This window comes from Pinus tabuliformis, chromosome 6, assembly GCF_031772625.1.
Source record: "Pinus tabuliformis cultivar Carrire ecotype Pingquan chromosome 6, CPIR1, whole genome shotgun sequence".
NCBI classification, from domain to species: Eukaryota; Viridiplantae; Streptophyta; class Pinopsida; order Pinales; family Pinaceae; genus Pinus; species Pinus tabuliformis.
Genome location: NC_142292.1, coordinates 1,408,975,679 through 1,408,985,605, shown reverse-complemented (window position 1 = coordinate 1,408,985,605; position 9,927 = coordinate 1,408,975,679).

The following is a 9,927-nucleotide window of genomic DNA, read 5'->3' as shown; positions in this document are numbered from 1 at the left end:
TTTTCATTCATGCATAACAATCACATATGTACAATCAATCTAGATTAGTATGACACCATATCACAAATATGTCAGCTCATACCTGAATATCGCAACCATAACCATCTACATGGGCCAAACCGAGTTAACACAATACATATAACATCAAGTTCTTCAATACAATGAACATAACCATCACGCATATGACCAATCCAAATTACAATATCAAGATCTCAATGAAATAACCCTAATCATCAAGTTAATAGTACATAACAACAATAATCTATATATCATGCTTATCAACAACATAAAACTTAATCGTCAAGCTAAATGTCATATAGCAACAACAAGTTGACCTATAACATACTCATCAACAACATATAACATGACCATCAAGTTATCTAACATAAAACAAAATAGCAATGCATACAACCACAAGTTGCTACCATCCTTGACTATCTGACGCATGAGCATAACTACACTGATCAACTAACATCTATCATGAATATATCCATAACATCAAAAGGCATGTACATAAAACTAATGTATATAACCCTAATGCATATAACAATCCTTAACTTACATACCAACATTCCAAACATACAATGCCTGTATGACAATCTGCTCTTTCCTTGAGGTCCAATGCTGCAACTTCACTTTAATGATCTGCATCTCCTGTTCTATTTCAACCAACACATTAGCATCATAACAACCAATAGCATCATGATGACCTACATTTTCATACAATGACTTCACAAGGCATGTTTGACCTACATTTTATGCATAACTATAACCAAGACTATACATACATAACAACTACATATAGACATATAACACACGAGTGCAAAACCATATACACACCATTCTAGCTAGAGTCCAATCATCAATTCATGACCATATCAACTACTCAAAACATGACCTCATGCATGACAACAACAACCACCTCACGTACATTTTATAACATGTGAACATTGATGTGCATAACAATGCATAATCAACCATACACACATGAAGACATACTCCACGACAACACCTTCAACCTTCACATGGTGACATCACTACAACCATGATCAACACCATGAAAATGCAACCAACACGTGGACTACATGCATAAAGAAAACGTATGCAACCAACATGAAAGCATGATCAACACACAACCCAAGGAGAGTGCAACCATGCTCTGATACCACTCTATAACACCCTCCTCCCACATCTACCCAAGCAACCGGCCATCTGGGGTAAACATGCGATGAGAGGCCACTATGATATGATTCGACCTCCTAAGTCACATTAAGGAAGTGGAACTGACAGAAACACACCATACAAACATCCAACATCATCAATAGAAACCTCAAAAGAGAAGTCAACCACTCAGACAACTTGTCCCTGGATCCCACTGTTGTTTTAGGTCACTTGGGCCATAGTTGCTTTCATGCTATGGGAAAGGAAGCGACCAACAACCTAAAGTCTCTCTCACAGGCTTGCTTGCCAGCGACTGTGGACTAAAAGGGTCAGTGTTGTGCTAGCAACTCCAGGATTTGAGCCACTTTTCAGGCCAAGAGTGCAAGGCACAACCTAGAACTGATCCGTCTCTTCAAATAAGTAAAGTAACATGGAAATGAAATTACTAAAGCAAATACTTGTTTAAGACCTTAACTGGATCCCTACTAGCCATGACAGGCATTTTGTCAAACATATTATCAACGTGTAATCTACAGGTGTAAATAATAGAGATAAGTGTAGCGATCTCATACTTATTTGGGAATCACTATGAACCATTTATCCCTCATGTCATTTGTTGTGTTATCCTCTATTAGAACACAAACACATTATCCATTCACATATAAGTAAAAACATGTTGAGAGCCATACATAAATTTTGTCATAAAATGTGCATATAACTATCATAATAGGAATAGAAATACAATAAACATATCAACCATCAAATCCATAAATACATCAGTAACTTTACACATGGAAATCAAGGGAAAGGAATTCCCATTAATGAATGCAATGAACCAACTGGAGATGGGACTACCACGTTCCACCCGATCGTAGAATGGCTTAGCCAAATCTCTATTCAGCCATTCACCCCTGTGCCATATTCCAAGCATCAATGTGGGATGTCATAGAACATATCAATTGAAACTCACCCAGGGCTTCCAGAGGCCATCCACCTCAACCCATCAAATTGTAATTGCACCTCACGGTCAGACATCACAAAACCATCATCAGATTGGTCTATATCCCAGCCTTCCAGTGCTCAAGAGCGTTTGTTCCAACCCGGCCCACAGTACTAGTAACTCAACCCATGGTTGTTGTCGGGCTTTAGAGAGTTTGTTCAACCAAGGCTTTGGGACTAGTAACTCAACCCACAACTTTTATCGGGCTCTAGAGCATTTGTCCAACTAAGGCTCCAGGACTAGTAACTCAAACCACCAAGGGCTCCAGAGCATTTGTCCAACCAAGGCTCCATAACTAGTAACTCAACCCAAGTTGTTCCAGGGCTCCAGAGCATTTGTCCAACCAAGGATACGGGACTAATAACTCAACCCAAGCTGTTTCAGGGCGCTAGAGCGTTTGTCCAACCTAGACTTCCAAGAACTAATAGCTTAACCCAAGCTAAGGAAGCATGAGAACCAACCAAAACACAAAGCAAATAAACCCACAACACCATGGCTATCCAGAAAATGGCAAGGCTAGGCAAATCCACCGTCAATCCAAGCAATCCTTCATGCCGGTGACAGATCATGACCAAGAAACCACATGCATGTGCCATGCATGCCAAAACTAGTGAGGAAAACATACATGCAACTCGATACCTACAAGCAAAACTCATTGCAACTACTGATACCAATGCCCTCTTGCGTTTTATTGCTCCAAAAATCCAAGTATGCCACACCCTCCAAGTGTTCCAAGAAAACTCTAAGTATCCAAGAGTATGAGAGAGAGAATAATGAGAGGGCTCCAATACTGAACTGATCAAGTCTTAGCCAAGAGCTTGCCAACTGATCCTCATAAGCCTTTTTATTAATGTGGTCTCTATTTTCTTCATTTTCTATTATTTTCCTTCAATTTCTTCCTCACATGCAACCTGTGACCTTTCACCTTCCTTTTCTCCTAATTTACATTATTTTCATAAATAAATGTGCCAAAATACCTTTTTGCCTCTCCAAGGCCTTAGCCATTACCTTTGCCAATTTCTTTAGCCATAAACAACCAAATGAATACCCACTAGGATGTCTTGCCCACCATTCAGCTTGGAATACATGTCCCATCATCTGTGGTATTTATATATTTTTACATGAGTTTTTAACTAGGACTATTACAAATGTAAATAAAATATTAATTATGATTTTTGTTTTCCTAATTTATAAAGACACTTGGTGATTGGAGGTTTTTATTTTTATTTTTTTTAAACAATTTTTAATTCTAACAAATTAATTTTAAATCACATAAAATTACACATCCACCAATAAAAAATTAGAAATTTAATTTTAAAAATTCAAAAATTAATTTTCAATTTCTAAAAAGTAAATTTAATATTTAATTTTACAAAAACTTTAATAAATTTTAGAAATATTTTTTTAAAATTTATAAATTAATTAAAGGTAAAAGCATTTGACGCAATTTTTTATAAATATAATAAAATATAAGTTAGAAGATTGTTTCAAAATTAACCATATTACATTATTAAAAAGGCATTTGTAATAATTAGTTTGCGTCAATGAATTTAAATTTGAGATTGCTTAAATAAAAGAATAAAAAAGTTGGGGTTGTAATTTGAATTTATTCAAAATGTTTGATATACGAATTGTTTAATCGTAAGAATTTGGCTATATGAGTTGGTTGAGTTGTAGTGTAGTGGTAAATTTTGATAGTTGATTTTATTAGATAAATAAATTTCAATAAAAATAAAAGGTATTTTTTTTTTTAAATTAAAAATAAATAAATAATAACAAACATAATCATAATAACTAATTTTTTAAAGATTTTTAACAAAATCAAAATTATAATAATCAACTCTTAAGATTTTTAATAGATATATTTAAACATTATTGAATGTAAAGTTCAAGTGAAGAAGGTGAATGGAAAAATCTTATAACTTTGTATGTTTTCTAATCGTTTATGTTCTATTTTGCTTTTTTTCTAAAACTATAATAATATTTTAGGTTTTCTATCAAAATATGTCAAAGAATTACTTTTTGGATGTGCTAGTTGCATCAAGGAGAAGGAGAAGGATAAAAGAAGACAAATTAAGAAAATAACTATGTTAAATATTACTAAATCTTAATTCACTTGAAATCTTAGAATTATTTATATACTAAAAGAGTTGGACATGAATAAGTTTTTTTATCACATAATTGTTCAGAGTATTTGGAATATGAAAATACTCATTCTAGGATAAATAATTACATATAAATATTTGAATGTACAAGTGATATGATTGAATACAAAGATAGACCTCATATATTAGGAAATAATGTCCCTTTGTAAGGAATGCCTTTTTGAAATATGCCATTTTCTAATTATTAATTATTAATTATATTATTTATTATTGTATTATTCCATATTCATATTCATAACATTTCCTTTCCCCTTAGAAATGTTTTGTCTTCAAAGCATATGGATGAAAAGACTTTTATATTTGCACTTCTATTTGTAATATCATGCATGATCTTGATGTTATCATGGTTGATGATACTAGACAATACAAACTTTTAAGCACTGAGCAGAATTGTCGAAATATAATATGATTTGACCAACTTTATTCGATGTTTTGTAGAACGTTACACTTATAGGCTCTCCGAGATGAATTGTTATCATAAGACTTAATAATGGTAGTATCACTATTCTTCGTAAGATATGTCAATTGTTTTCCTTCGAATTGATGTTGATACACTGACTAATTAATGTGCCTACTCTTGTGATTAGGATGTCAATAAGGCATCTTAGTATTGCTTTTTTGCTTTGCTTTTAGAGTTTTATTTTCTCTATGCATTAATGTTGCATGATTAATTTTTGAGATTTTATGAGCAGGTACCCTCAGAATTTCTATCATTCACACTGCAATATCTGAGTATGTCTTTACTTCAATTGGATTGGTATCTTTTTGAGTCATGAGATTAATGGGATCTATGTTTGTTCCCTTCTCTCAACTTGGACATTTTTACCTAAAGATTATGATGCTTCTGACTGGATAAATTGTTCTATTCTATTTTCTAATCACTGCTTTGTAACCTTGGACTTCTTGACTTGTGCAATTATTTTTTTCTGTGACCTTTTAAGCAAGAGATTTCTTCTTTTTTCTCTAAGATAACTTTGTCAAATTATTTATGCATCCTTGACATTGAATTTTGATTTTCTTAAAGCATCACGTTCAAGATATCTCTAATGCCTTATGATGAAAGTATTATCGATTATGACTTCATTATAATGTCTTGGAATGTCATCTTCTTATAGGGAAATGCCCAAAAATATTATTCCTATTTAAGATAAAGGACCTCGGTGATTCCATCCAAGGTGAACCTAGAATAATGTCACTATCATCAGAAAATAAAGATTCAATAGTGAATTACGAGACAAAAGTATAGTCCCCAATACTCATTTGTAAATTGCTTATGTCATATTCTTTTTCATCCATGTCTATTATTTTAATTACATTTGAATCAAGAACCACTAATTTTGTTAGCACATTCAATACTAACATAATTTTCATATTGAATAGGAGCAAGCAATTGTTCCTTTGAATTTAAATAGTGAAAAAACAACATTGCGAATTTTTTTAGGAAATATTCCATTACTAGTCTTCTTAGTAGTAGACTCCATTTTGCTTTATCTCAATAATTTATGTCAAATGATGCTCTGGTTATGAAGCTTATATATTCTTTCATAATGAGTAAATGTACAAAGTGTGAAAGGCTTGCTTCTTCAGTATACCTTTTAATTAAAACTTAACGCCTCCCTTTTAGAGTGTTGATTGTCTCCCTTTTTGAGCATCAAGTTCCCTTAATGCTTGACATGACTCTCAATATAAAGTCCTTTGATTCCCTTGAGAAAAACACTTGGATTGACGATGAATTATTGTTCCTTAGAATGTTTACACGGGAACCCTATGCATACCCCTTCTTATATAATTCACTTCATAGCTAACGATGGTGGCAACAAGAAGATTTTACCCTCACTTCTTACCTCATATAATTATAACTTTCATGATCCTTTTGCAAGGTTGACTATCCTCACAAATTTGACCATCCATTCGATGGCTAGTAATATGATCAATATTCTTAATTTTTTGTTGCTTTGATTGTATTATTTGTAATAAGTGAGTCTACAAGGTGTGAAAAACCCACTCCTTCAATATGTCTTCAATATATAATTTGTTACTTGTTTACTATATTTCATAATGTTCAACTTCGAGATAGATATATATAACTTTGAATTTATCTTTTTTATTACTTAAAAAAAAATCCATTTTATATATACAATTTCCTTCACCTTTTTTGGGATATGATATAAAATATATGTCCACTTATGCACCTTTAACTTCGGGGTTAATTTTCTCCATGTAAAAAGATAAAGTAAAATTTATCATTCACATAAAGAGATGTTTGTGTTCCTTTTGTTCTTCTTTATTTTGAGAATACCATAGGCAACCATGGGTTGCTAAAACCATGAGCTTGTAAACCACTTAATGAAGAATCAAATTTATCTTATCTACTCTTCCTTTTCTTACATATGGTTTTAAGATATTTGGAAAGGTTCCCTTTTGAGTTTCACATGCACATTTTAACAATAATTTCAAACCTTTAACTCTAATTTTTTTCTTCATAATTTGCAGTATACTAATTTTTTTACTAGATTATCAAAATGTCAATGGCCAAAGGCCTATTTTTTTTTTTTGTTTGGACAAAGACCAAATGAAGGAAACCTTTGAAATTATTATTTTTTAGTATGAGGCTAAAAACCTATGAAAAAAGAAGAAGTTGGGGTCACTGGCTAGATCAAACTAGCTTTGACACCAAAATAAAACGAACAAGGTTTGTTATCACATAATTATCTATAATATTTGGAATATGAAAATATGCATCATAGGATAAATAATTATATATAAATGTTTGAATGTATAAGTGATATGATTGAATACAATGATGGGCCCCGTATAAATAGTAGGTAGGAGTGCCATTTTGTAAGGATTCATGTATTTTTAAGACATGCCCTTTCATAATTATTAATTATTATTTATATTATCTATTATTTAGTATTGTATTATTCCATATTCAAGTTCATAACAAGGCCCCACTTTAAAGTTGTCTAGTTGATTTCCTTTCCTAATCATGATATCGGTTACCTCTGGCCCAAACCATTTAAACCCATCGTAGTTTCGTTGTATGCAGTGTCATGTTTCTCTTTTCTCTTCTTGACTCACCCTTCTTGTTATTCCTTCCCAAAATGATTGAGGTGGCTCCAGAAATGCTTAGAATTCAAAGATGGCTTTGGAAAAGCTAAAAAATCAAGGTCCTTGGATTGCAATAAAACTAGGATCAGATCGAAGAGCTCGTCGCAAGATTTCCAACGACTTTGGAAAAACTAAAAATTCAAGGTCCTTGGATTGCAATAAAACTAGGATTAGATAGAAGAGCTCTGTTGAATTTTCTAAGTCTATCTGTTAAAAAATTAATCTGTATTCTGTTGGTTTATTTCTTCTACTTGTAAATTCTGAACAAGTTATTTAAAACATTTAAATATTGAAATAAACACAATACAATCACAACATCTACATATCAACAACTGAAAGAAAACAAGCACACAAGTGACATCATTATTTTTGGACAAATGTCCCCGGAAAAACCCAATGCAGGAAAACCAGTGCAGCTATTCTAAGGGTTATATTATTATGATTCTATCCATTAGAAAATTAATCTGTATTATGCTGGTTTATTTCTTCTACTTGTAAATTTTGAACAAGTTATTTAAAACATTTAAATACCGAAATAAACACAATACAATCACAACATCTACAGATCAACAACTGAAAGAAAACAAGCACACAAGTGACACCATTATTTTTGGATAAATGTCCCTGAAAAAATCCAATGCGAGAAAACGGTGGAGCTATTCTGAGGGTTATATTATTATGCAGTCTTTCTAAATACAACGGGATGCCTAACCGGCTCACCCAATAGAGAAAAATACATGACAACAATACCTCTATATTCGGAAACAAGTATTTAGAAAACATGTCCCACGAAACCCTCCCCGTCACAATTGAAGCTCAGCGCTGGCCCTTTTGGCCTCTGCGTCAGCCCCAAGACCCTCTGTGTCAGCCCTCTGAGGCACTGCTCAGTCTATGGGACCCTCTGCGTCACTCCAACAGCCTTTGCGTGGATGACGCAGTCCCTCTGGCCTTTGCATTGTCTCTGTTGAGCTCTATGTAGCCTAGAATGGCTGCTACTCTCTCTCTCTCTGCTTCTGCGTTGGTCTCTCAGTATTGTCTCTGCCTCTTACTCAATGCCCCTCGCTACTGATCATTGATTCAACTTTGCTTAGCAACCCCGCTCTAGCAAAATGAATGACTAATCACTCTGGTGTGTTCTCCAACTGACCCTCAAGCCTCTTCTTATACCTTTTTTGTTGCTCCTTCAACGACCGAGATTAAATCTCTAATCAACAGCTAAGATTAGATTTGGCTTGATCCATGACTTCTGGAACCTTCTAACCTAGTTTTATATTAATACCCATTAATATTTTATTTTTCCTAAGTTTAGACTTAGGAACTCCATTAAAAATGTTAATTATTTTAATATCTCCCAAACTGGGTACAATATGTCCAAACCATTTCTGGGTCTTGGAGATCTCATGTGCTTTAGCCTCTCCACCAATTTTCATGGCTAGAGAACATTCGATGCTACCCCAAATCAACACAACCTCTTAGTGGGGATTGTGCTCTAGTGATACTCCACATTGAGCATCACTCTGATTATACAGCACTGATACCTGTATTGATGCTAGGCCTCCCTGCCCAACATCCTCTGCACTGTTACATCCTGTACTACTGCCCATGGCTCTACCACTGCCACTGTTGCATCTGTATGGCAACTCCCTCTGCATCTGTGTTGTTGCTGGTCCATTCTCCTAACACTGCAACACCCTCTCATCATGTTGCATCATGTTATTGCTAAATGTTGCTGCACCGCAACCCCCTCTCATCATGTTGCATTGTGCTACTGCTAACCGCTACTGCACTACAACTCAGTTACTGAGAAGTAAGTAGCTGATCGGCCCAACTTTTGACATCCCTATCAGGCTAGAAACACTCTTGATGCTGAAGCTCCCTCTACCACTAACAAGTGCTCCCTCTACTGACCTTTGTGTTGCTGCAACAACTCCTTGCATCTCACACCGTTTCAACCCTCTCTGTGGCATCCTAAACCGTTGCAACACTCCCGTGCATCTCGCACTATTAGAGCCTACTAGCCTCGCACTGCCCAGGGACTCCGACACTATGGCACTGTTGAAAGGTAACAAGAAATGCTAAAAATAGAAGTGCTAAAAATAGCATTGCTAAAAATAGAAGTTTGAGTACTAGTGCTGGATTGGGCAATAGGGAATTAAAAATGGAAGTGCTAAAAATAGAAGTTCTATTTTTAGCAGTTCAGTGTGGATTCCTATTTTAGTCAGTCCCTGGACTAGAAATAGGAAGTAAAATTCGAATTTGATATTAACAACAGTTTGTAAATTAATTAATTAATTCATTTTGAGTTAATTAGTTAAGGAAAAACAAACTTGAAGTCTATGTTAGGACATGCAACAATTTATCTATTAATTGAGGAATTTATCCATCAGTTAAAGAGATAAGGATGAGTTTTAATATTGAGTTGTAATTAGTTGGCTCAGTTAACTGAGTCAAGTCCAGTTAGATTAATTTAACAGTTTGTTAAATTAATGT